The sequence below is a fragment of the Cupressus sempervirens genome, chromosome 6 (assembly GCF_028749045.1).
Source record: "Cupressus sempervirens isolate cs-2001-9-10 chromosome 6, ASM2874904v1, whole genome shotgun sequence".
NCBI classification, from domain to species: Eukaryota; Viridiplantae; Streptophyta; class Pinopsida; order Cupressales; family Cupressaceae; genus Cupressus; species Cupressus sempervirens.
Window position 1 is genome coordinate 477,988,619 of NC_143123.1, and position 26,877 is coordinate 478,015,495.

Genomic DNA, 26,877 nt, shown 5'->3' on the forward strand with positions numbered 1-26,877 from the left:
TGCTCACTTATGGAATTTTTAGAACATTAACTATTTGAACCATACACGTATAAAATTTGAGACAAAGAAGAGGGTGAATTTCAGAGTGGTTTGTTAATGTTCTATGTTCTGGGTTAGGTCCGATAAGTGGAAGCTAAAAGTTATAATGGGGCTTCGAATCCTTATTTTTGTAGTCACTGGGTAAACAAAAATTTGTGAAGTTGAGGCACATAAAGGCACTATCTTGTTATGCACAACAACACTTCAACTTATATATATATATATATATATATATATATATATATCTGAAAGATTGTCAGTTAATGTTTGAACAGGCTCCAAGTAACTCAATCAATAAAAAGAATACATAAAACTAGAAAAAAAGAAGTCACAAAAGATGATGTAACTGTGACTAGGAAGAGCCAAAGTTTATACTGGTGCATAGTGTCATTCAATTAATTAATATAAATTTCATGCTTGCCCTATTTTCATTATTTTGGATTATACTTTACCATGAGATTTTGGATTTAACTTTACCATGAGATTAGAATGTCAAGAAAATACTTAAAATGGTTCCAATAATAATTTCAAAATAGTATATGAATTTGTAGTAACATATTAATTGTATCAAAAAGACTTTTCATTACTATATGCCTGAAATCCGATACTGATTCGCCATTTCCTACAATTAATTTTGTGATTTCTTTAGTTAAATAAAACTTAAGTAGTGGAATAAGAGGCAAGATTTCTAATTTGAATTCCCTTCTCTCTCATTCGACCATAGAATCAATTCTTATACAATAGAACCGATTCTTACATTTTATCATATAACTCTAATAAAAATATCTATATGCCACCTTGCATGCTTCATACACCTTTCACTCTCCATATTTCACACTCTTAGTGTAATTCAGCTATGTAGAATTGTAAGATGCAAGCTTGAAGTTGAGTAAAAAATGATGCCACGAGTTGAGAAAAAATAATATAACTATGCTACGAAAGAGTCGAAGCTCAGACCGGTGCATAGCTTCATTTTAATATTTAATATAACTTTCGTGTTTCTTTTCTATTTCTTCTTCCCTTGATTCCATCATTTTTGTTTTAACTTTACTATGGAATTAAACGTTAGAAAATATTTCAATTTTATAATAATGTCAGAATAGTTTATTTCTTTTTCTTGAACACATTCAAGAGAACACCAGACTTCGTCTACCTATATCCAATTTTAAGTTGCCTATATCTAATACCAATCTGCCATAAATAGTTTAAGCCTTTTGCAAGCCTTAACATAAATCTCTTAATGTCATCCAGCTATAAAATTTCCATTTTGTGAGATTAATGTTATGATTTCTTCTATTGAGTGAAACTTTAGTGGAATTAAGAGGCAAGCTCTCATAATGTTATTTCACTTTATAAATTCATAGCTCTTTCAAACCACCATATAATTTATTATTATATTTCATCATAATTAAGTCTAATTACAATATCTATACACCTTGCATGCTTCTCAATGATGTTAAATAGATAACATAAAATAATTCTAGAATTAGTCTTTCAAGTTTAGCCACCAAATCAGTTTGTATTGAAAACTTAACACAAATACTGACTCAATTGCCTGGTTTCCTTTAGTGACATACTACATGACCCCAAACACTGTTAAAATACTATTTAGGGAGCCTTGACTCTAGTCCTCTAGGGTTCTCACTTACTTTTATTTCAGTAGGCTAGCTAATTCAGAGATTCTCACACATAACATCTTATTTTATAATGATAGAATAAATGTTTCAGTTTGCAATGGCCTCATGGCTTAATGAAGTTAGAAGTTGTAGCTAAAAGTCAGTAGATTGTTATTTAGAACATCTTTTATTTGTAGAGATTCTTATTTAGAACATCTTTCTTTTAAATCTCAAATGAATTTATTTTGAATCTTTGATCAATTCAGAAGTTTTGGCTGCACAAACTCATGGGGAAACTATGCTTTATATTGTCTGCAAGAAAGTTGGGTATAGTTTGGGGAAGTGATGATCGATACTGGAAGTGGAATTCTGAAGATAACATTAGGTAAGCTACTGCATAGTTGTTGAATTCTTTAAATGTTTTATATTTAGGTCAACATGAAAACAATGGTCAAGCAAAGCTAATGAAAAATTTTCATTCATTTTACAGCATTTTTTTTAGGAAGTAGTTGAACTAATTGATGTATGCTAGTTTGAAGTGGAAGGCAATTTTGACAACACACTTTTGTCTCCTGGTATAGACTATGCTTTCTCATTTAGACTGAAGTTCAAGGAATCAGATGATGGCCCATATGGTTGGTATTTTGAACCAGTCGAATTTCTATTTACAAATCCTTGGGAACAACAACAATGATCTTCTCAGTTTTAAAAAAACACTGAGAATCCTGTTCATAGTGAAGGATATAATATGACTTCTTTTAGACATGCCGGGGACGGTTGGATGGAGTTTGAAGCAGGTGTATTTTCTGTGCAAGAAGATGAGGATGGTCCAAAGAAAGTGACATTTAAGATGAAAGAAATGGTTAGTGGAGATTGGAAAGATGGACTTCTTATAGAAGGGGTTATAATTCAACCTAGCTTTCTGGTTCCAGGAAATGTTCAGTAAGAAAAGATAGGATGTGACCTCAGTTTTACAGTATGTGTTTGCATAAGTAATGATATATACAAAGATGCTCTGGACCTTTCTATGTATGTTTTTCAGTTTATTTTGGCTCTATGTATGTCTTTTTTTTGAAGTAGGACTACCAAACTGTCTAAAGCTTGGTTTGTAAGAAATTCTGTTATGGATAAATATATGGAGTAAAAGATTACACTTTTCTCATTTATTGTTGTTCAAATTATTTAGTTTGTTTAGTTTCATTTTATGTTTGTTCAAGATCTTTAACAGTTTGTTTTACTAGCGGTGAAACCTTTGCCAAAATAAATCATAAATTTTGGTGGGTAAACTGTCTGTGTACATACGCTTGTTGGCTTTGCATGTGTAACATTATTTTGGTTACAAGTAAAATATATGTGAATACATCAGGTTTGCATCATTTGAACTGTTCATAATGGTTTTCCTTTCTACAATTGTTTATTAGTGGCTCTTTCTTCCAAAATTATACAATTTTTTTAATTTAATTGCTATTATTTGCTTTTTTTTGGCCCTTTCTAGCTGAATTGTCCATTTCACATAGATTATCTACTTTTTTTGCCCTTTCTGGTTGATTTTTCCTAGAGGTGAGAAGGATGTAACTTCTTCCTTCAAGAAGATTGTTATGTGCTCCCTGATTCTGGAAAACTGATTGGTGTTGAACAAGATGATATGAACTGAAAAAATTGTCCTATGTCATCATTATGTTCTTGTAATTTCCTTGCCTGAAATAGATGCTGTGAACTGAGATAGTTCTCTAGTATGACTTGCATGACATTCCTCCATGATATTTTCTTCTAATCCTTGTTGCCTTAAAGACTTTTATGAAAAATTTCATATCCAAACACTGAAAATATTTGTAGTATATCTAAGATAGTATGACATCAACACTGAATAGTAGTGTAAGTATCCAGGGTATTATGACATCACTCTAGATCTAGATTGGCTGCAAGGAAAATGTAATGCAATGTAGAAATGAAAATGTAACAAAACATGAATATAGAGGAGGATTTTGTAAAAAAATTCAGTAGGTATTGCTGAGATGTTTTATGTTATTTTAAAGCTGGTGGTGCTATAAATTTTGTATTGCAGTTCAAGCTTGTAAGAGTTGAAATGGGTGATAAAAAGCCTTAGCTGGTGGTGCAATTTATAGCCCCCACCTTTACCACCCTCTCAAATCTCCAGTCCTAAAAAGTAGGCACTATTATTCTTAAAGAAAATGTCAATTAACCCATAAAAAAATTCTTTTTTCACTTCGTAAAACACCCAGCTAGTGAAGGGACTTAGTACTTGAACGTGAAAAACAACCAATAATGTGATGCCACATTGGCAGTGCAAGTATGGGTACTCTTATTTCTAGTCCACCACAGTCCTAAGCTATTGACCATAAGATGCCTTCATTCCAGTCCTCTTTAACATTTTACTGCAGTCACAAATATGCTGCTGATAGATCAAGTATCTACTTAGCATGTGTATGGGCTGAGAATTGATCCCTTTGAAACATATTTATTGCACTCTGCCCCATGCTACCTTCCCCTTTTTATATTTTATTTTCATCCATCTACCATGTAGTTTCATAATTTGATTGATAGTTTCATATTTGAAAGATGAGATATCACACCACCCTACACTAGAACACTATAAGTGGATAGGCATGACACCTTGGAGAAAGTTGCTTCAAGTTTGGATGCTAACTCACACCTTTACTCATTTTATGAATGAGAGTTTGGTTTTGACTCTTCACTTTAAATGAAACAATCTCCAATCAAGTCCTCTCCCAGATGAAATCATTTCAAAGATTATTGATATTCATAAGATAACTGGCCAGTGTGCATATATTGCTAGTGTATGGCATTGAGCTTGCACTTTAGTAGCATCTTGCAAGAAATGTTTACATCCTAATATATAGTGATCAAGGCATCATACATCTTTTTTGTCTTCATCTCTAAAATGTGCAGTATCAAATGATTATTCACCAAATCTGAGGTGATTCTCTTCAGCTTTGATTGACCTTTGTTATTGTCTAGCCAATTAAAGAAGGTTAGTATGAGACTTGAGTTGCCACCTTGTCTCCATGAAACTCAAAAATCAACCTCCTGCCCTCCCCCAATAGCATCTACAAATTGCATTTCCAAGGAGTAAATTTGGAAGCACCCTCTACACAAGCATGCTCTCCCAGTCTGAGAGTAGTCACACCTGCAATTCTTAGAATATGCTAGAACCAAATAGATTGGTTAGCTATAACATAGATTAGCAACCCATCACAAGTGCAGAAACACTTCAATACTAAAGTAGTTTGGGCATCCTGCCCTATAACTTCTCACTCATATGGAACTCTTCAAATACTAAAGAATCTTGAGCATAACACACCCTGAAAAGAATCAGCCACCTATATAGGTAAAAATCAATCCTCCGATAACTAGTTCTTAAGCATCATGCTCAATAACATATCATGGGACCTAATGCCTCTTACATGCACATATTGGCTTCAATAACTAAATCTTGGGCATCACAACTACTGAAACCACTAAAAACTCAGCCTCAAAAACAACATCCCTTTACATACTCTGATACCATGTTACATTTCCCGACCATGGTAAGTAGATTGTACACTAAAAATGTTAAAACTTAGAACACTAGGAATGTTGAACATGATAACTCCTAAAAAATGAAAAATTCTGATTCTGAATACAAGAATCTGAAAGTACATCTCATTGAAAAGCAAACAATGAATACCTAGTATTCAACTCTCAACTCAACATTAAGCAAAGAAATTAGCAGAGGAGACATGGGGCAAAAGCAAAGATGTGAGTCAATCTTGTTTTGAAATTCTCTCTTGTAGATGTTTAAGTTGACTATAGAGCCAATCATTCTTATTTTCTGATGATTTTGTTACTTGTCTTTTTAGGCTGAAAAGGCAGCATTTGAAGAGACTGAGAAGAAGAAAGAGGAAGAGGTGATGTATCTTATAGTTTTGTCTGCTCATGATGCACATTGCTTATCTTCTAGTAAATTGTTGGGCTTCTTGTTTGGCTGTGATTACAGACATTATTTAGGACCATGCAAATAAGATCTTGAAAAGTATTTAGTTTGTTGATGTTAAATCTTAGTCTAAAATTCTTGTAGGAGAAAGATAGGTCTAATGATGCAAACCCTTACAACAATAGTAGAATAGTGATGTAAACCCTTACAAAAAAACTATATGTAAACCCTTAAAATTCAACTTAGACACCAAGACTAAAATGTAGAAAAATTCTTCTTAGTCACCATCTAGATACCATGCCTATTGATAAATATGTGAGAACACTAGCAGCACCCATTTTATGAGATGGTTGTCAAATCCTGCAAGTGTAAAATTAAAATTTCCAAAATACATCATGAAATTGGTCCAACATTATATGTATAAAAAGCTATGTCCAAATGAAACGTTGAGCAAGACCTATAAAATCTCATGCTATCAATATCCAAGATTCAAATGTGATTATTATTATAAATTAAAAACCTCTCCCAAAGTTTGAACTAGAATAGGGAAGAAGATGTCAAACATTGTAATATTCAATTTATGAACTACACTGAATCATGATGATGCTCAAGGGCAATGATCATAAATTAATTTTTAGGTGTCAGCTTACTATAATATTAAGATCCTACAGGAGGATGCAATTTCATACTTAATTTGTAATCAAATCAATTAAATTAAATAGAAACACTCGTTGGATAAGCCATTTTAAAAAATGCTGAGTGCTTGCCAAGCTGAGTATTCCAACTATGGTACAACACAACCATGCCACACATTGCTAGAGTTATGGGTTGACTTATTGTAGTAGTAGGATATTGTCTTGGGTTACATTCCCATCTGTCCTCCAATGGTAGCATTGCAACCCTTTGGACCATTGCAGTAAAGTTGTGAACCCTTGTTGCAATTAGTTGAAGTAGATGAAAAGAAAGCAAATAACAGTATTAAAGGAGTGTCAAACTACTAGTAAGATGCCTGTTGCCAAGATGTGAGAAGTTTTTGTAAAGCAAACTAAGCCCACATTAGCATTTCCAACTCCTTTGTTGGTTCAATTGTAGTTTCAAAAAAACCCGTGTTTGCTATTGCTAATATATTTCACTTTTTATAAGTGCATCTATCACAGAGACTCGATGGAGTTAGAGCATTGATGTATTTGGAAGATATCAATCTGTTGATCGTGAAACAATCACATTTCATTTTTATTCTACTTGATGTTTGATTATCTAACACTATAGAGAATTCTTTATATGCATTTATTTTCTATAATATTCTGTATTGTAGTCTTAGCTTGTCAAAGCTCTATCTTTTATAGCAACTATTCATGTCCATGTCAATTTACCAAACCCAGAGAGAAGAGCATTGCATATAGTTTGGATTATCTTGTGCCCAGGGTATTAATAGTGGATTATTATTTTCTTCTTCCACCAAATATTATGGCATATGACATAGAACAAATACCATCATCATTTCCCAAACATGACTGACTTTATTACTTTCTGAACTCATTGGTCTTTGCAAGATCACACCTGTAAAGAGGAATAATACTTCATCAAAATCTACAGAAGTCAAGGCAAATAGCAATGTGCAGGTGATTTTTCTACTCTATAAAATCTATTATATTGCAGTTGTTAGGAGAAGCACACCTTTATTTCCCTTAAAGTCCTAATTTTAAAATGCAACTGAAAATAGAAACTTTTGGTGCTATCCACTGAACTTAAGTATAAAAGAGAGAGTGTGGTTACTAGTGTTTTAAGATTGTTAGAAAATTATCTTAGCACGAACATCACTTACCTAGTTTGAATTTATGAAGCCATGCACCAATACTGGCACAACCATGAATTGACTTTTGTTTTAACTGCAAGGAAAATATTAGGGTGGGTTACTCAGAATACACGAGGGAACTTATTAACTGCATGCTTAATTAAGGTTTATACGTCATTTATGAAAGAATTCTTTGCATTGTAATAATGTTTTTCGTATTTGCAAGTGTAAGGTCAATGAGAAAATTTACTTCTAATTCAAGTTCTGAAGGTCAATGTCAAAATTTACTTCTATTTCAAGTTGTGCATGGCCAAGCTTTTCCTTTTGCATGAAAATTTATGTTTTAATGATGAATAAGTACCATGTCACTTTAAAACAAAAAAGCTGGGAACTCCCTTGCCCCTCCTCATGCTTGCATGTCCCTGTATCTATATCAGATATAGATATAATATGGCATGGATAAACATTGGATTCCCTACCCGTGCATGGTAAAAAACAATTAATTTTCCAATTGTGCCAAATAATATGTGATTTGATCTTTAAAACTCTGACATAAATAATCCTTAATTAATAAAATCTTCAATTATGCAACTTTTTTTTGTTGTTGGCATAAACAAAAACCTACACCAAATGAGGAAGACGATAATTATTTTCCTGTTTCAGCTATCCATTTTTCTGAATTATCTTCCAGAGCACAACTCTATCAGTTTTAGAATATTGTAATAGTTAAACCAACTTATAATTATGTAGATAGCAATTGCATGTCTATGTTGCTTTTGAAATAATGAAAATATCTTGTAAGAAGTTAGAAACTCATGTCAAATAAATGTGTATATGTTCTATTATGAATGTTGTATTCAACCATATCCATATTGAGGGTCTTAAAAAATGGCCTTATCAGTATCTGCTATCATACCTATATTGTATATGTATCTGTATCCATTCAACTTTGGTTAATGTATTGATATATAAATGATTTGAATGGCTTATTCTGTTTTGCAGAGCCAAATTATTCAATCAACTATATAGTCTACCACCCAGTTGGTAGGCATAATTGCATGCACATCTGAGAAAAATGAGGTTGCAAGTTCTGACAGTTTTGAAAGCCAAGCCCCAGATGATCTACTTATGTTAACTACATTTGCTGAATATATCACTCCTAAAAAGAAAGATAGGCCAATAAGTATTGATGCAGCTAATTCTGCATCAGCAACCCTTAAAGGCATTAAGGCATTGACATAATTATGCTCAGAGAATCAGAGTTACTAGAAAATAATAATTGAATCTCTTGGACTTTTTTTATTGCGGCGTTTTATGCTTAGTGATGATTATGAGCAACTAGCTGCAACTGAAGTATATGATGCATCTAGTCTACGTGAGGGACAAGATCAAGTTTCTACTTCTGTAGATAAAGGTGCCATTCCAAAAGAAAATAGCTCATCTAGTGTGAGGGTGCCACCTACTGCACACATTAGAAAGCATGCATCTAGGCTCCTAACCATTCTTTCACTACATCCTGAAACATCACAAATAATTTCAGAAGATGAAGCTTGGTGCAGATGGCTTGAAGACTGTGCAAATGGAAAAATCTCTGGGTGCAATGATCCAAAAATTTGTAGTTATGCTCGAGCAACTCTATTAAACATATGAAATGCAAATTACAATAGGAAAAACCACACATTTGGCAGTGGGTAGGCAAGAAACATGGATATGCAAAGAAATATGTGCTCTTGGTACAAGGATATGGTTTTTATCATAAATCCTGAGGCATCTTACTATAAATCTCAAACTTTCTAGGCCCACAACATTCCTCAAAATAGTGCAATAGATATGACTGACATGGAGTATTCAACAAACAATCTTGATGAGAGAATTGGTAGATTTGAAGAAGATTCAAAGCCTGACATTCATTCGAGGATTCCTTAGGACACATCTCAAGAGATGCATGAAGAAGCAGATCCATATGCTAATTATAGAACTAATTTTACAAAAGGGAACCAAATTTGATATATCACATCTCAAAGATGAGTTTCCAATAGGTCACTTCGATGTCAAAGTGTCATGTCCTGCCAAAGAGGCAGCTAGATCACAGCTTTGATAGAAATAATATTCTAGAAATTACAAGAAAACACAGTCTATATTGAATCATGGTTGCAAATGGTTACAAGGATAAAAACTAATCAATTTATTTAAATTGAAAACATAAAACTTCTAGCTTTGCAAAGTCAAACACAAAATTGAGATAAGTTGTGGAAATGGAGAAACAGATTAACAATGTAAAATTATAAATAGCATATCGGAAGGAAGCTTATTTAAACATAGAAACCTCTATTAAATAAGCTACAGAAAACTCAACTGCTTTTCCAAAGTTTTGAATTCTTCTCCTCATGTTTGTTGTGTTCTTTGGTTATTTTAATTATATAGTGTCTTTGTATTGGTTATAACTTATTATTATTATAAAGACAATGAGACTTCTATTTCCCACTGAATATTGGGATGAGGGGATGAAGGGCCTAGATTTGTGTACAAAAGTGGTAGGTGGAAATAGAGTCCCCACTGATATTTGTTTGATTTTTCTTTGTGGACAGGTTGTTGAATTGCAGGTGAGATTGTTTGATGAGTTCACTTGGGGAGCCGGCTTGGCGATCTAACATGGTGAGTGGGCTTAAAGTGGCGACTTGGTGGGGCAAGTTGGCGAGCTGACTTAGTGAGGCCACTTAGAGACGCAACATGGTGAGCTGACTTGGTGAGCAAGCTCAATGAGCAGACTGAAAGACTGACCTTGATGAGGCACTTTGGTGGGGTGACTTGGCAAGCTGACTTGGAGAGTTGACCTAGGGGATGGGCTTGGTGAGAAAACTTAAAGAGTCGACTTGGTGAGCGCACATGAATTGTCAACTTGGTGAGTGGACTTGGGGACTTGGTGGGACATGTGGGCGAGCTGACTTAGTGAGGTGACTTGGCGAGTTGATTTGGTGAGTGGATTTAAGGACTGACCTTGATGAGGCATTTTGGTGGGGTGACTTGATGAATGAACTCAGAGTCAACTTGGCGAGTGCACTTGAACAGTTGACTTGGTGGGGTGACTTGGCAAGCATACTTGAATAGTCAACTTGGTCTGATGAAGTGAGCTGACATGGTGAGTGGGCTTAGAGAAGCAACTCAGTGGGGCAACCTGGCAAGCACACATAGCAAGCCAACTTGCCGAGGCAAGGTGGTAAAACCACTGGGTGAGTCGACATGGTGAGATGACTCAAAGAGTCAACTCGTTGAGGTGACTCAGTGGGGGTGACTTGGTGGGCTGACCTAGAGAGTTGACCTAGGGGGTGGACTTGGTTAGTGAATTTAAAGATTCAACTTGGTGAGCATACTTGAATTGTTGGCTTGGCGAGCTGACTATGGGAGTCGGCTTGGCGAGCTGATATGGCAAGTCGACTTAAAGTGGCAACTTGGTGGTGCAAGTTGGTGAGCTAACTTATTGAGGCCACTTGGTGAGGTGACTTCATGAAGCAACTTGGTGAGCTGACCTGCTGAGTGTACTTAAATACTGACCTTGTTGAGGCACTTTGGTTGGGTGACTTGATGAGAAAACTTAAAGAGTCAACTTGATGAGCATACTTGAACAAACGACTTGGTGAATCTGGTCTGTGGAAATGGGTCTTTAGGAATGTGCCAACACTCCCATAGGAATTTGGCACTTAAGGGGAATTAGTGGTGGAGAAAAGAGAAGAGTGAGCATTGCCTTAGAAATTCTAATGAGGCCAAGGTTGTTGTCCAAGGTTGTTGTTTTTGGATAAACCAACAAGTGGCTTAGACAGGTATGAATCTTTCTAAATTAGTGGCAAATACTAAATCCATCATCAAGGTTTTTGTTTGTTAGAAGTTTTGTGGATGTTCCTTAGATGATACCATTGGTTCAAATTCATCTAACAAGGAATCTTTCAACCCAACAGTAGTTGGTTGAATTGGTTATATTGTGAAGTCTTATATATGTAAGAGGGAGCTGCTATTATAGATACATAAGAGGGAGTCAGGTGTACTTGAAGAGAATGTTTTGAGACTTGTTTATGCAAGAAAGTAATAATAATTTATACTATAGTTAGCTTCAGTTTTAACTTTCCATTGAAGCTTTTAGTCCAAGGCAAAACTAACAACACATAACAAGTAGATGCTTAATTGAGAGTATACCATTTAAGCAAAACATTTTCAGATTTTGTTCAACAATTGCACACTTTTTCTAGCTTGATAAACCTTAGATGTGAGGATGAAGATGGTCATGTCTGGTCTTGCAAGTTGTAATGGACTGTTCCTAAGGTTTTCCAAGCTCCTAAATAGCTCTATTTTAGTGATTTTTCATTCTCAGCACCTGAATCTACTTTGAAAATCTTGGGTGTAGCCTTCATTAAGGTGGATTCTCCTAAATGATTTCCTTTTAGTGTATAACTTGTTGTGCATAGTTGCCAAGTTTTCTTATTGTATCAGGCATATTAATGAAGAAGCATATTAGTTACTGTCGATGTTTACGACAGTTTGATTAGTTATTGTTGATATTTTTCAGGCATTCTATAAAATAGTTCACATGCCTTCCGTATGATATGGCATTTTGCATGCATCCACACTCTCTCATCTGGCTAATGATGGATTACAGAGAGTGATATGAAACAGTGACGCTTAAAAACACACAATCAAATCCAAAATGAACTTGCATTACAAATGGATTGTGGAAATCTGATATTGTTGATTTTGCAAGCATGTCTACCAGGACAATGACAACTTAAACATATATTTATATGTTTAAGTTGTCATTGTCCTAGTAGGCATGCTTGCAAAATCAACAATATCAGATTTCCATGAGCCATTTGTAATGCAAGTTCATTTGATTGTGTATTTTTTAGCGTCATCATTTTATATCACTCTTCGTAATCCATCATCAGCCGGATGAGAGAGTGCAAGATGCATGCAAAATGTCCTATCATACACAAAGCATGTGAACTGTTTTATAGAATGCCTAAAATTTCTTTTCTTGACCTTTATTGGTCGAAATTTCTACCTTCATTGGTCAAAATTTTTGACCTTTATTGGTCAAAATTTCTACCTTCATTGGTCAAACTTTTTGACCTTTATTGGTCGAAATTTCTACCTTCATTAGTCAAACTTTTTGACGTTTATTGGTCAAAATTTCTACCTTCATTGGTCAAACTTTTTGACCTTTATTGGTCAAAATTTCTACCTTCATTGGTCAAACTTTTTGACGTTTATTGGTCAAAATTTCTACCTTCATTGGTCAAAATTTTGACCAATTCCAGGCAAAACTTGCACTATGGCTATGAGAGTTTGGTCAAAAAATGGGTCAAAATTTTGACCAATAATGGTCAAAAAATGACCTCAGATGTAGTAGTGCTATATGATATTATAGGTTTAGTTCTTCTTGTTACCTTACATTTGAAGATCACTTTGTTCAACCTCTGTACATTTTTTTTGGAGACAAATCTTTTCCTTCAATTAGTCTTGATATTAAAAGATTTTTGAGACCTAAAGACAATGGGCTGGGAGAGAAGAAAAAGAATAATTGGGGAGATTGGTATGCATATGATTTTTTTACTTTTATTAGAGTATTTTTGTTTGAAGGCCACACAGATTACCAACATCAGTGCCTGATAGGATTGCTTATCTAGAAATTGTTAGGTAGATGTCCAAATCCAACAAGCAACATTTTGGAGGAAAATAAAGAAAGAAATCTTTCCTTCCTACAACTTGATCCTTTTGATATTTTACTATTTATGCAACTAAGTAATACGATGAGATAGGAGAAAAATTGTAGAATGAATATCACATGGATACCATGGATTCTTGGAGTTATTATGATCCAAAAGGATATATTCATGCCTATAGGAAGTCATAGAGATTGGGTGATTACATTCACCATGGAAATGAATATGAGGAAAGTTTTAAGAACTTGGAATGGGTAGAAGTGCAATAGAATATTGAGGAACAAGAGAGAGAAATAGAGGAATAGAGGCAAAAGGCTAAAGAACAATTAAAAGAAGACATTTAAAAGATTCTTGACTCCGCTATTCTAAATTCTAGAATTGTAGAAAGGGCAATACTTCAATCCTTGGAGCAAAAAATTTGTAAATGATGGCACCTTCATCAAATCAAAGGAGTTCATGGTTATCTTGTATAAGCACAGAGGCAAGCTGCTGAGATAAAGTATCTAGAATATCTCTCTCAAGAATGAGAAAGAATTGATGTCAAATCTAAAGGAGGATATCAAGAGGGAAGTTGAACATATGACTTCGACAAGAGGAAGGAAAATTTTGAATGAAGTAGGAGTGATGGTTCTTCTTGGCTGGGATTTAAGTGCATCATATATCTTTGACAATTTGATCAAATATGGTAAGCAAGACATGCAATTAGATGTGCAGGGAGTCAAGGATGTTATAATTGGTTTAAGATTTGTGGAAGATGAGAAGTCAATGTTGTTATAGACATTATACTCTCCACATAAAAGGCCAAAAATCATTGACATTGATTAGGCTTTTGGTCATTTGATGAAATTGAAGGTAGGGTGACATATGTTAGAAATAGATAATATTGAGAGGGGGGGAGAGGTGAATTAGTATTCTATAAACTTTTCCCCACATCTGAATATTGTTAATTACTTTATAAATTGCATATGAAAGTAAAATAAAAATTCTAAATAGTAAATATAGCCATGCACACAATGAACTCATAACACCATTATTTGTTAACTAGGTAAACCCCAACCAAGGGAAAACCCCATTGGGGATGATACCTACTAGATGATTCACTAAACAATATGATCATATTAATGATATTGACCCTGTTAGGAGTCTTTAAAATACATATAGTGTCTCAAGTCCCTATTAGGAGAATGTCCTTGCTAGAAGCCTCGACACTATTAGGAGCTTCTTCAACCCTATTAGGAGTTGGTAGAGCAAATACAATGTATGCAAGAAGAGCCCATTGCCCTAAAATGCAATAATACAATTCAATTCTACACAAGTATATATATACATACAATACTTATTGTCTACTGTACTTTGCACTTGTTCTAATCATACATCATAATTTTCATCACATAAGGCTTGCATATCTTTCAAATCATTCACACAATAGTTCACATATCACATCACATCTACAATTACTGCACAATATAAGATTTCTACTTATACCTTGCACATTTACAAAACTATGCTCAATCAACCTTCATGTGTTTACATGCTTGACATAATATAAAATAATTTGTGGTATAATGTACGCATAGTTGGATCATCATCACTTAGTAATTATTTTGTAATCAAAATAATTCCCGAGATCGTACAATCCAATTCTATACTATACTTTGTTCTGCACTATTAAATAATTGCACTAGTATTTTTATCATAACTCACATTGTACTATCTATACAGATCTGCACACTAGCACACATCATCATGAGACTGTCATGAAGCTTCCCTTAACTGCACATGAGATAACTCTCAATGAGTCATCCATACACTTAACACCTATTCTCTCTACTATTGTAAATTTTCTAACACAGACAATTTTCTAATTCTAAATGCATAAATGAAATGTTGAATGTATGTTGGCATATATTAAAACCATTAAGACATCTAGCTAATCATATTTCCAAAAATCTCTTCCTTTAGCATTGATGGAAACATTTGAGAAAATTGGCTAAGTCCCAAAATGATGTCATACATAACAAAAACAAAATAAAAGTAACTACAAAATTACTTTCAAAATATAACAATTTTATTAATGTTTTGATGGATCATTACATCCCTTATCACTCCTTTACATTGATACATAAGTGTACTCTCCCTTACAATAGATTAAATACACAATATTACTCTCCCTTTATGTATACTCCTTAGTAATTACATATTACAAACATACAATTTTCCTTACATATTACTCTCCCCCTTTGACATCAATGCCAAAGGTGCCAAAATTTATATAGAAAATTTGATGTACTACTACTGATCAAATTATTAATCTGGAAAAACAATCTTCATAAGCAACCTTTAGTCTTGCTATCTCTTTCTTCTAGTTGTCCTTTAATGTCTTTGAGATACTGATTAGTGCACAAAGTGCATAAGATGCCACTTCAACTGCACTCAAGTCAATATAGGAAATTTTTTCATTGGAAGCCTTATCTATAAGAGATTCCTCAAGTTTCCTCTGCAAAATGCTGACTTAGACAAAAAAATCTCTCTAAGACTAGAGAATCTCCTTGTTTCTCTCTTTATTAGATTCTAAGTCTCTGATCATACCTTGTATCTTCTCTACTTCTTCTCCATAGTCTTGAATACTAGATTCTAGGAGTTGTAACTTAACAATAAGTGTTTCAAGTTCACTGAACTTCCCTTTATTTGACTCTCAAAGTTTGCAAGGTACTTGACTATGCACATTGTCCATACAATCTTTTTCCTTCATCAATATGCTTTCTCAGTCCCTTGATGTTTCCATCAAGTGGCTTTAGATCATTGCACACATTGGTGCACACTGTGTTGAATAGTGCTTCATCATGTGCTACCTTAGCTTTTGCTGAAGCTACTTCTACTAAAGTTGTGAATTCCTTATCAAAGGTTTTCACCAACTATATGGCCTTCGACTGCAAGTTTGGAATGACTAAAATTATAGTAATTGTCTTCTGCATTCTATCCAAGACTTTAGTTGATGTCTTCTCCAAAGACTTTACTAATTTATTCTTTTCAAACAACTTACTCAATGTGCTCATCATGCCTTTCTGATATTCATCATCTGATTTCACTACTATTGGTGTTGATGGACTGGCTACTAGTGCTACAATAGATACAGTTACTGGAGCTACATAAGGTATGTCAACCTCATATTGGAACACCAATTTTCCTATTTCTGACTCCACATATTTTAGATTGGGCAAGAATGTTGATTCTTGCATCACAATCTTCCATTTCTGCTTGAGTTTAGATTCTTCACTTGACTTCTTCCTTCGCACTTCCTCAGTCTTCCTCTTTCTCTTTCCTTTTCTTATCCACCTCTTCCTTCTTCTTCTTTTCTTCTTCCTCATCATCAGAGCTAGAGTAAGCAGTAATATTGCCAATAATGGATTGGGCAAATTCTACAAAAGGATTCTCCTTAATATCCATAGTTATGCATGTACTATCCACTTGCATGGATTCAATATCGATAATAATGTGAGGTGGTTAAAGTGTCAATTGTGTCTTCTCTACTTCTTCCTCTTCCCTATAAGGTGTATGTACTTGCACATATAGTGGGCTCTTAGGCTTAGACTGTGCACTCACCTTAGGTACTGAGGTCATATGTTTTACAATTGCCTCCTCGGTCTCTTTTCTAACATCCTCATAATTTCTTCCCATTAAAAGAACTAGTCTTCTTTTGTTCCTTAGCAAGGGCTCAATACCCTTCAAAATTCTATCTGATTCCTTCTTAGAGTCAACATAATTTTATTTATTTATCATTGTGATCCTCATATTCATATCTTCTTTTGATACTCTCCTTTTCCTATCTACAAGCCTATTATATAGATCCTCTAGTATCTTATTCTGTATGTTCTCAAACCTTTTATTCCTCAAAATCATGTCCCTTACAATAAAATTTTCTAACTTCCTCCTATCCATATTACCATACAAATCATAATATTTATTCAACTATACAAAATTGTCATCATTAATAATTTGCATGTTAAGGTTTTTTTAATCTTTGGATTCCATGCTTTCTTTCTAGCTATTATTCTCCCTTCTTGCACATTCTGGACTACTGGTCTATTTTCTGATTCATTTTTTGATTTCTCAGAATCACTGACTTGCGCAATTTTCTTTCTCTTTCCAAGTTTTCTTGTGGTTTGCTTGACCCTTTTCTTGATTTCTGGTGTAGGTTCATGCTTCATCTTCACCAATATCTCTAATTTCCTTTGCACAACAGATGATTCAACCCTAGGCTGTCTTCTAGGTTGATCACTCCTTGTTCTAACTATTTGTTTTGGTGCAACTAATGCATATGGTGCAATTGGTGCTTGTGCACATGGCTGTGCTATTGCTACACCCTTTAAAGGTCTTGCAACTATAATGGGAGTTACTTCCAACACTTCAGTTTGTCCACTAACCTTCATCTCCATCATAATAGCTTTCATCTCATGAAACTCCTTTCGAGTCATGCCAAATTCCTTAAGGATGGAATCTATCTCTTTCTCTGCCTTTTTCTACTTTCTTTGTTGAATAGTTTAGAATGAACTATTATCATATTTTCCTCATATGTTTCCAATCTAGGACATTTTGTATCCTTCACAAATTCAAGAATAATATGTGCATACCCTTCTATGAGCTCATCACTCATCTCATATCCCATAGGCCCTATAAGTTTAACTTTAGGAATTACTACTTCCATGTAGGTGTTGTTAGTTTCCACCATGAAGCATATTTCTTCCTTTTATTTCTCAACCATAAAATGATGTATCCTATACCTCTGTTTCATCTCTGTCTAGAAGTTATTCATCATTCTTTTGACCTCATCATCTCTAACATTTTTTTGGCTTAGATTTGTAGCATTGACTCAACAATTTCGTTGCACACTCATTGCTATCCCAACTTATCAATCTAGGAAACTTCCTTGTAGCATAAAATAATATATGAGTCAACAAGGACTCAAATATAAATATTGCATTCTTAGTTTTCTTCAACCTTACAATGCTATCCAACAATTGCATTCAAATAATCTCTCATAAGTTAACTTTCCTTCCTTGTATAGCCATTACATAGGTTACATGCAAAAATCTAGCTAGTACAGAGTTAATCATTGATCCATGGTTCAACTTGTACCCTATTATCTTGGTTAGCAACTTTATGCATTTATCTTGAATGTAGTCTACCTTCATATTTCTTCCATCAAATCTTGTGTTCAAGTTCGTCCCAACTATTTTCCTGACATTTTTCTCATTAACAGGTTGCTTCCTTCATTACTCAATTCTGCGATCTTGTGAATTAGGTCATTGTCAATAACAATCTTCTCATCTCCTAACCAAAACATATCATCATGTACCCTAGTCAAAATGATTAAGGTCCAATCGTGATTGTCAAACTCCATATAAAATATATACTTCACCAAATTGAAATTCTCTAGATGCACATACTTAGACTTCAAAGATAAGTCATTATTACACATCTTTCCCAAATCCTTATGAATCTCTTCATCACCAATGCTCTCAATCTTGCAATGGATGTAAATATGATATTCTTGATGTGTAACATATTTTTTGGAACTTGCAAAAAATGCACCCAATAGATCATCCAATAGAGAAATAAACAGAGTCTTCTTAAACTCATACCTTGGCCTATCACTTACATCATACACACTCTGACTTTCCATTTGAATTAACTAAAGGTACTAAAAAATTGGATTCAAGCTTTGCAAAATACCTTAAAATCATGATTTAGGGCTTTTGCAACTTTTTTCTTCTCAAACTTTACTTCGCACTTAAATTCATTGTCAAATCCCTCTTCAATTCGCTCAAGACACTTCACATGAATAAATGGTACATACAATCTTGCTTATGATCCTTAAATTATTTCAAATCTAACTACACATTAAATGCATATCTACCACAGATTCAAATACTGTCTCTATTTACTAGTAAGCTTGATTTCTTGATTCCTACTCACTGCAATCATAACAAGACTTGCACACTTGACCATTTGATCATATCCTTATCTCTATGTCCTTAGCCTCCTATTAATTGTGCAACTTCCAACACTCTCTCTAACATCAGTTTTGACCAACTAATGATTTGCCACTACCAGAGATGCTTAATTTAGGTAGGATGAGTCACAAGCAATTTGTGACTTCAATGTCCTATTAGGTGCATCGAAAAACTATTCCTCCAAAATTGTATAAGAGCTTTTTGGATCTTTAGTTGTCACAAATGCTTCCTTGAATTCATCAACATGTTCCTTAATTCCTCCCTTCTGACTATTATCACTACCATTATCATTCCTTCTTTCGTTTTTGTTGTTGTTCCTTCTATTATTTAGATTCTCATTGAGGTTCCTTCTATCCATTCTGCAATATCTTGTTGTGTGTCCAAGGTTATTACATAATTGACATAAAAGTGCATTTCTTCTTTGATTTGTTCCATCCTGATTCTTAGGTGCTTTGAAATTTCTTGCAAGTGTATCTAGGATTGTTACACTTTTAACACATGAACTAGCTCTTTTCTCTATTAGATGTCTTTCCATCATTGGATCTATTCTATGATCTTCCTCTTTCATTACCTGCATGGTTAGTATTCCTAGACATTCTACTATTTACATTATTACCATCAAACTTATGTTTCTTACATTCTACTACCTTATGTCTATAACCATGTTAATTATAACAATAGAAATTAGTGATGGGTTTAAAAGCATTACCTATGTAATCTCTTTTCATGTGTCCAACTTCATTACATATGATGCATCTACCTTTTAACTCACATCTTACTTCTTTGGGTGGTTCATCTTGCTTAGGTTTATCAACTTGCTCTATTTTCTTAGGTTCATTAGGTTTAGCTGACAAATCAATTAACTCAACTTTCTTTGATACTTCAGTAGATGTTCTTGATTCTACCTTACTCAGATCAAATTCCTTAGGCAATTCAATAATTGGATCTAGTTCTCTTTTGATTTTAACTTTCTTGGCTGATTTCTCTCCAATTAGATATCCAAGTCCTGTCTTGTCATAAGAAGGTCTCTGATGAAATATCTATTGATCTATCTTTTCAATATTGGACTAAAGTTTATCTAACTGTTGCTTAGCTTGTGTTAATTCTCCTTTCACAATAATGTTTTACTTTTCTAACTCAACATGTTCAATCTTGATAGTATCCAGTTCAAATGTAACTTGACTTTTGCCACAATTTTTCTTAAGACTCAACGTAAGCTCAACAATTTTTAGTTCATGCTTTAAGATCTCATTTTCCTTTAGAAGATCTTCTACTTCATCATTATCACTAGTTTGTGTAATTGATTCCTTGCCAAATTCTAAATCATCAATCTTGTCTTTTAGTTTGCCAATATGGACTTTTGCATCTTCATATCTATCTTTCAGGTTATCTCTTTCTTCAATAAGAAGGTCAATCTACTCAAGAGCTTCTTTAAGATTTTTCTTCAATTGTTCCATATCTTGAGGGATATTACTTAAGCTATTAAACTTGTTTAGAGTAACTATTCTTTGATACCAATTGTTAGAAATAAATAATACTAAGAGTGTGGGGGGGGGGGGGGGGGGGGGGGGGGGGGTGGGGGGGGAGGGGGGGGGGTGTGAATCAGTATTCTACAAACTTTTGCCCACAAGTGAACATTGTTAATTACTTTGTAACTTGCATATGAAAGTAGACAAACAATGCTTAATAATAAATATAACCATGCATACAATAAACTCATAACACCATTATTTTTTAACTAGGGAAACCTTGGCCAAGGGAAAACCCCAGTGGGGATGATACCCACTAGATGATTTATTAACCAATAGGAACTTGTTAAGGATATTGACCCTATTAGGAGTCTTTGAAGTATATATAGTGTTTGGAGTCGCTATTAGGAGACTAGGCTTTATTAGAAGCCATAACATTGTTAGGAGTTTCTTCAACCCTATTAGGAGTTGGTAGAACAAATACAATGTATGCAAGAAGAGCCCGCTACCCTAACATGCAATAATACAATTCAATACTACACAAGTATAGATATACATAAAATACATTTTGTCTACTATACTTCACACTTGTTCTAATCATACATAAGGCTCACATATATTTCAGATCATTCACACAATAGTTTGCATATCAAATCACATCTACAAGTACTATGCAATATAAGATTTCTACTTATATCTTGCACATTTAGAAAGCTCTGCTTAGTCAGCCTTAATGTGTTCACATGCTTGACATAATATAAAATAACTTATGGAATAATGTCCACAGAGTTGGCTCATTATCACTTAGTAATTATTTCGTAATCAAAATAATTCTTGAGACTGTACAATCCAATTCTCTTGTTTGCTCTGTTTTGCACTATTAAATACCCGCATTGGTATTTTGATCATAAATCATGCCATACTATCCGTACACATGTACACATTGGCACACATCATCATGACACTATCATGAATCTTCCCTTAACTACACATGATCTAACTCTCAATGAGTCATCATACACTTAATATCTATTCTCTATGCTGCTATAAACGACCTAACACTTAGACAATTTTCTAACTCTAAATGCATAAATGAAATTCTGAATGTATGTTGTCATAAATGAAAACCATTAAGACATCTATCTAATCATATTGCTAACATACCCCAACAAGGTTGCAAGTATGCAAGTGGATCTTGCATTGTTCAATCAGGTAAGTGTGAAACAAGTGACTTTTGAAAGAGATAATTGGAAAGCTTTGTATGAGAACATGTTGAAGACATGTTAGCCTCAAATGAAACCAATGATACAATCATCTAATGATTCCATAAATATTGAATTGAAGAGTTTGAAAGAAGAAAATTCCAAATTGAAAGATGTTTCAATAATCAAAAGAGAGGTTTCTAACACTTTAATCATAAATCATTTCAAGAAATTGCTTGTCAAGTTAGGTCGAGTATGGGATATTTACAATGTCTATAAGCCTTTAGACTTGAGACATAGTGTATAAGAAATTGGCTAAGGAAAAGGATGCCCTTAGGGAGGATGAAGATATAAAGGAGGCATAAAAGTTAATCAAGGATCATGCTGTGTATTTATAAGATTTTAAGGTTTCATTCATATTAATGAAGGAATTGGTAACATAACATAGAGTTACATCTTGGCATGAAGAAAATGGTGATATCATAGAACAAGAGAGATGGATGGATATGTGTCACATGATATAGAGAGAAGCCTTAGAAGCCGCATAGAATGATGGCTTGGAGATGAAGAAGGTCAACATACAGATTGAACACATGTTCAAGATCAAAGTCAAGGCCTAGGAAGTGATCTAGTAGAGGATGACAAATATGTAGGAAAAATAAAGTAGTGCAATGATTTCATTAAATCATCATCATCATCATAATAAAAAAAATTAACCTTTTGTTATATAATCATGTTTATTGTGCATTCAATTTATTGTTAATGAGACAATTAGTTATAAATTTGTAAACAAAGGGACATGTCCTTTCACTATGTAACCAATCCGATGCCCATAATTATAAGTGCCAAATTTAGAATAGAATATAACATCATAGATCTATGTTGATTGAATAATGGTTAGTGCTACTAGTTATGTGATTAGTGATAGTGACATTGAACATGAAGTGTTTTGAAATTTAAATATGATATGTGTCACATTTTCAGAGGAGTGTAAAAACTTGATTCTCATTCTCAACTTTGTCCCAAAATACACTTCAAAGGTTTGAATTTTTTTAATTGAATTGATGAAGGCTTCATTTGGATATTGATTTTTATATATGTAAACTATATAGGGTGATTTTTTAAATATTACCATGAACTTACAAGCTTATTATGATTTATTAAAATCTTATCATTTTAATTAAATGACAAATCTAAATTTTTATCACAGACTCTTGTGTTTCTTACAAATTTATAAGTACATTTAGAACATTTAAAAATATTAAAAATTCAAATCCAAAATATTACAACATGGGGCCCATATACAAAATTATTTGATAACCTTATACCGATGCTACCATAGAAAAAGGAGTTATCTAAGGGAGTAATTATCCATGCTAGAAAATTGATTAATAGAATTAAAGAACTAAATTTTTTTTCTTGAGGAAGTTACAATTGGTTCAAAATAAAATGAAGACAATTGCCACTAGGACCATAAATTTTTTGCCAAGTATCATTGATGAAAATGGAAATGTAAAGGAATGGTAGGAGCGGTCTTCCTCTTTTATGGCATTTTGAGACATGAAAGGTTTGTCACATATTGCAATAATGATATAAATGTCATGATAGTGTATGACATGATTAAATTGTTATACAAAATTAAAACAAAAATGGGAAAGGTTACTTTAGAGGTAGAAAAATAATAGATGCAAAATGGAGCAAGTGCCTTGATGAGCTGAATGCAATCAGAGATGCCGCTTGGCCCAATATTGGTACTGAAATTTCCATGTGGTAGCTCATATCTAGAATTAATGCCTTACCATATGGAGATAGTGGCTAGGCATGCCAAAAATTCAAAGAACTTCAAGAGGAAGGACAAATAGCTAATAGAGACACCTTATCTTTATGTTTTACATGTTGTAGGTGTTCTCCTATTACAAATCATAGAGTTGATTCTAGACATCAAAATTGATAGTTGCTCAAATTTTGGCTATCTCCAATATTCTAATTGTAACTTTTTTTTGTCTCATGTGCAAAAACAATTGTAACTAGATTTTGAACACGTGTCCTCCCATCTGAAGCTTGTTGCAATCCTTGTTTGTATCAAAGGATTTCCAAGATGTGGAGTGAAGGTCTGAATTTTATTTTTATTTGAGTGATAATTCTATTTTGCATTAAATCCAATTTTTTGCATTAATTTTGTGTTGTTTCAAGGTTGTATTTCAAGAACATGGTGAATGAATGAATGGAATACATGTCAAGTCCTGAATTATGTTTTGAGTCTTGTAACATATACATGTATCATTCTCAAGAAGATTAATTCAAAAGGGGAAACTACTAAATATCTATTTCCTTAATTTATGTCTTTATTTTCAGTTAGTTTTTATTTTGAGATTAAATGAACAAAGTTTGTTTCATTTAATGCATCTTGGATAGGTTGTATATCAACCCATTGTTTCTTTTAATTTAAGAAATTAAGTTAATTCTTTTGTGAGGATATAGGGTTTCTAAATATATGGAAGGGATATCATAAGAATGAGATTTAGGATTAACAGTTGATATATTTAGTTGCAATTCAATCGAATATATTTCTAAATTTGTGACAAAAATAAATGTTGGTCATTCACTTATTGTAATAGCTTTTGAGTTTGTAGTTAGCTTCTATAATTTATTATTTGATTTCAATTCCAAAAAGATTAAGAGGCCAAATCTTCTTTAAGGGATGTGTAGTGTGAAAATATGTAGAGATGTTAGAATCTAGAGGTAAACCCACCTTGGTTATCAGAGCCTAAAGTGTAGGAAGCACTATTGCATCATTAGTTGGTCAAGATCCAAATAGGTTTTTCTGCAAATGGGAAGTAGCTAATCCCTAGGTATCTTCATTATTTATATTTTGATATTTGTTTTAAAACTGTAGATTTAAACACCAACATATAACACATGGGATATCATTACCAAATTTAACACATCCACCATTGTATGAACCTACAACCTCAAATTTTTCTTTATCACCAATCATATGATTGGAACATCCCCAATAGATTTTCCATCTATCACTTTTGTTCACATAAGAAAGTAATGTAGTTTTCTCATCTTCATCAGAATCTTCTTTCATAGTGTTGGTGTTTTGAAACATCCCGATTTCAAATTACCTTGATGAGAAATAGATACATCTAGGGGCAACTACTTCCCATCTTCAACATACCTTTTCAGACACTAGGCCAATTATAAGGCTAGACCCTTCTTCTACTTCAGGCTTTGCAGAACCTAGGTGGGTGGACCTATAGATTCTTCATATGGTATCAATTTTCAAAAGCATACATTGAATCTAAACAAAGCAGATAAAAACCCTTAATCTTCTAACACTTATGTGAAGATCTCAGACGTGAAATAGATAATGACATGACCTAAGAACTTGATAAGCTAAGTGAGGGCATCCTTTTTAGTTCTTCAACATTAAAGGGAAAGATATTTGATTAATGATGTTGATTTTAGCAAAACCCCAAATATGCAATAGTTAAAATGAATTAATCCTGTAGCTAATTAGTAACTTATCTATTGCAAAATTTCACAAATTGAACACATACATCTATGATACCACTGACATATTCCATACACTAAGATATCAGATCTGTCTTATCACTTTGTGAGTTAGACATTAGTGTTCATAAAGACCTCATTCTCATGAAATATCCTTCTCAAAATAACCAAGAACCCTATCAAATACATCAAGCATTTACTTGGCCCTTTATTCCAACAACAAAACATATAAGACATACAACCTTAATGGGATGCAAATGGGTCTCAATTCTTTGTCCCTAAACCACATTAGATTATAGATTAAAGAGAAAGGAGATGAGAATCAAAATGAAACTAAGGAGATTCCTACTCATTTGTATTCATTTATTTGAAACTATACATTTAGATGCATGCAAAATAACTCATGACAGCACTAAATAGATTAGAACTAGCTATACTATCCTCACTACTGCTATTCATACAAGAGAAATATGCTGAAGAATGTGGTGGAATCACAACTCTAGATCCAACAATGTGGTCTCACAAAAAAACTGGAGCCAACAATGTGGTCTCACACTAAAAACTACCAACCCCCAAAATGGATGAGAAAGAGAAAGATATAGAAGAAAAATGGAATCCTAGATCTAATTTGGAAATGACATGTGTCCACTTGAATGTCCATTCTTTGCCATTGTAGAGCATCTCTCACCTTTCTACCCATGAAATCTGATTTGGTTTTCATCATTGTTTTGTAGCAAACCCGAAATATCTCTTAGGACTTTGAACTTGGAGAAAACCATTCTCTTCAATGTGTTTTCCTTAGTGGCATGTAGTTTTGATTAAAAGAAAACCAAACAAGCATGGAGCTGGCTTTATTCCCTCATCCACGCCATCAAAGGAAAACTCTTTTGCTATTGTGTGATCTATATTTTTTTTACTATGGGTGGCTCTAATTTAACTAGTGTCCAAATCTTCCTACCTCATTTAGTTGTGAAGGGAAACATCCTTGGTGGTAGACATGTTCCTCTCTAAACCACATCCAATGGCTTCTCTTCAATTGACACCAAATACATCTCCTTTTCCTTGCACCTTCTGCAATTGGCATGGGGTCTCAATAGAACAAACTAATGCCAGTCTCTCCTCCTTTTCAACTCTTGGGAATCTTTGTTTAGCATTAGGTGTTCAAAGCTTTCTAAAACTACTCCTTCATACATGTGGGTCCTCCTTGTATTTGTCATGGGCTGTTACCTTCCACATCATATTTTGGCTTTTCCATTTTGCTACTTTGCACTATCAAAATCCTCTAATGGGTGCTTCCTTGTACTTTCCATGTGTTGTTGGTGATGGATTCAATGCCTACCCCCTCTTGGGGTCCATACACTGCCTCATGGTGTGCTCTTGGAATAACATAAATTAAGGCATTACAATCCATATTGTGAATCATGGTTATAATGTGGTTTTTAATTTCAAATTACTTCAAACTTATGAATGTGCAATATGTTTATTGTATGTCTTGTGACCTATAGGTTGTTCCTTATACATTCTATCACAAATCATAATCACACATAGTAGCTATTA

The 26,877-nt window shown here is 33.6% G+C and overlaps 1 pseudogene; it reads left to right on the forward strand.

The window, feature by feature from the left end:
- Positions 1 to 1,773: 1,773 nt before the first annotated feature.
- On the forward strand, positions 1,774 to 2,712 carry LOC149553122 (F-box protein At2g02240-like; annotated as a pseudogene).
- The last annotated feature ends 24,165 nt before the right edge of the window (positions 2,713 to 26,877 follow it).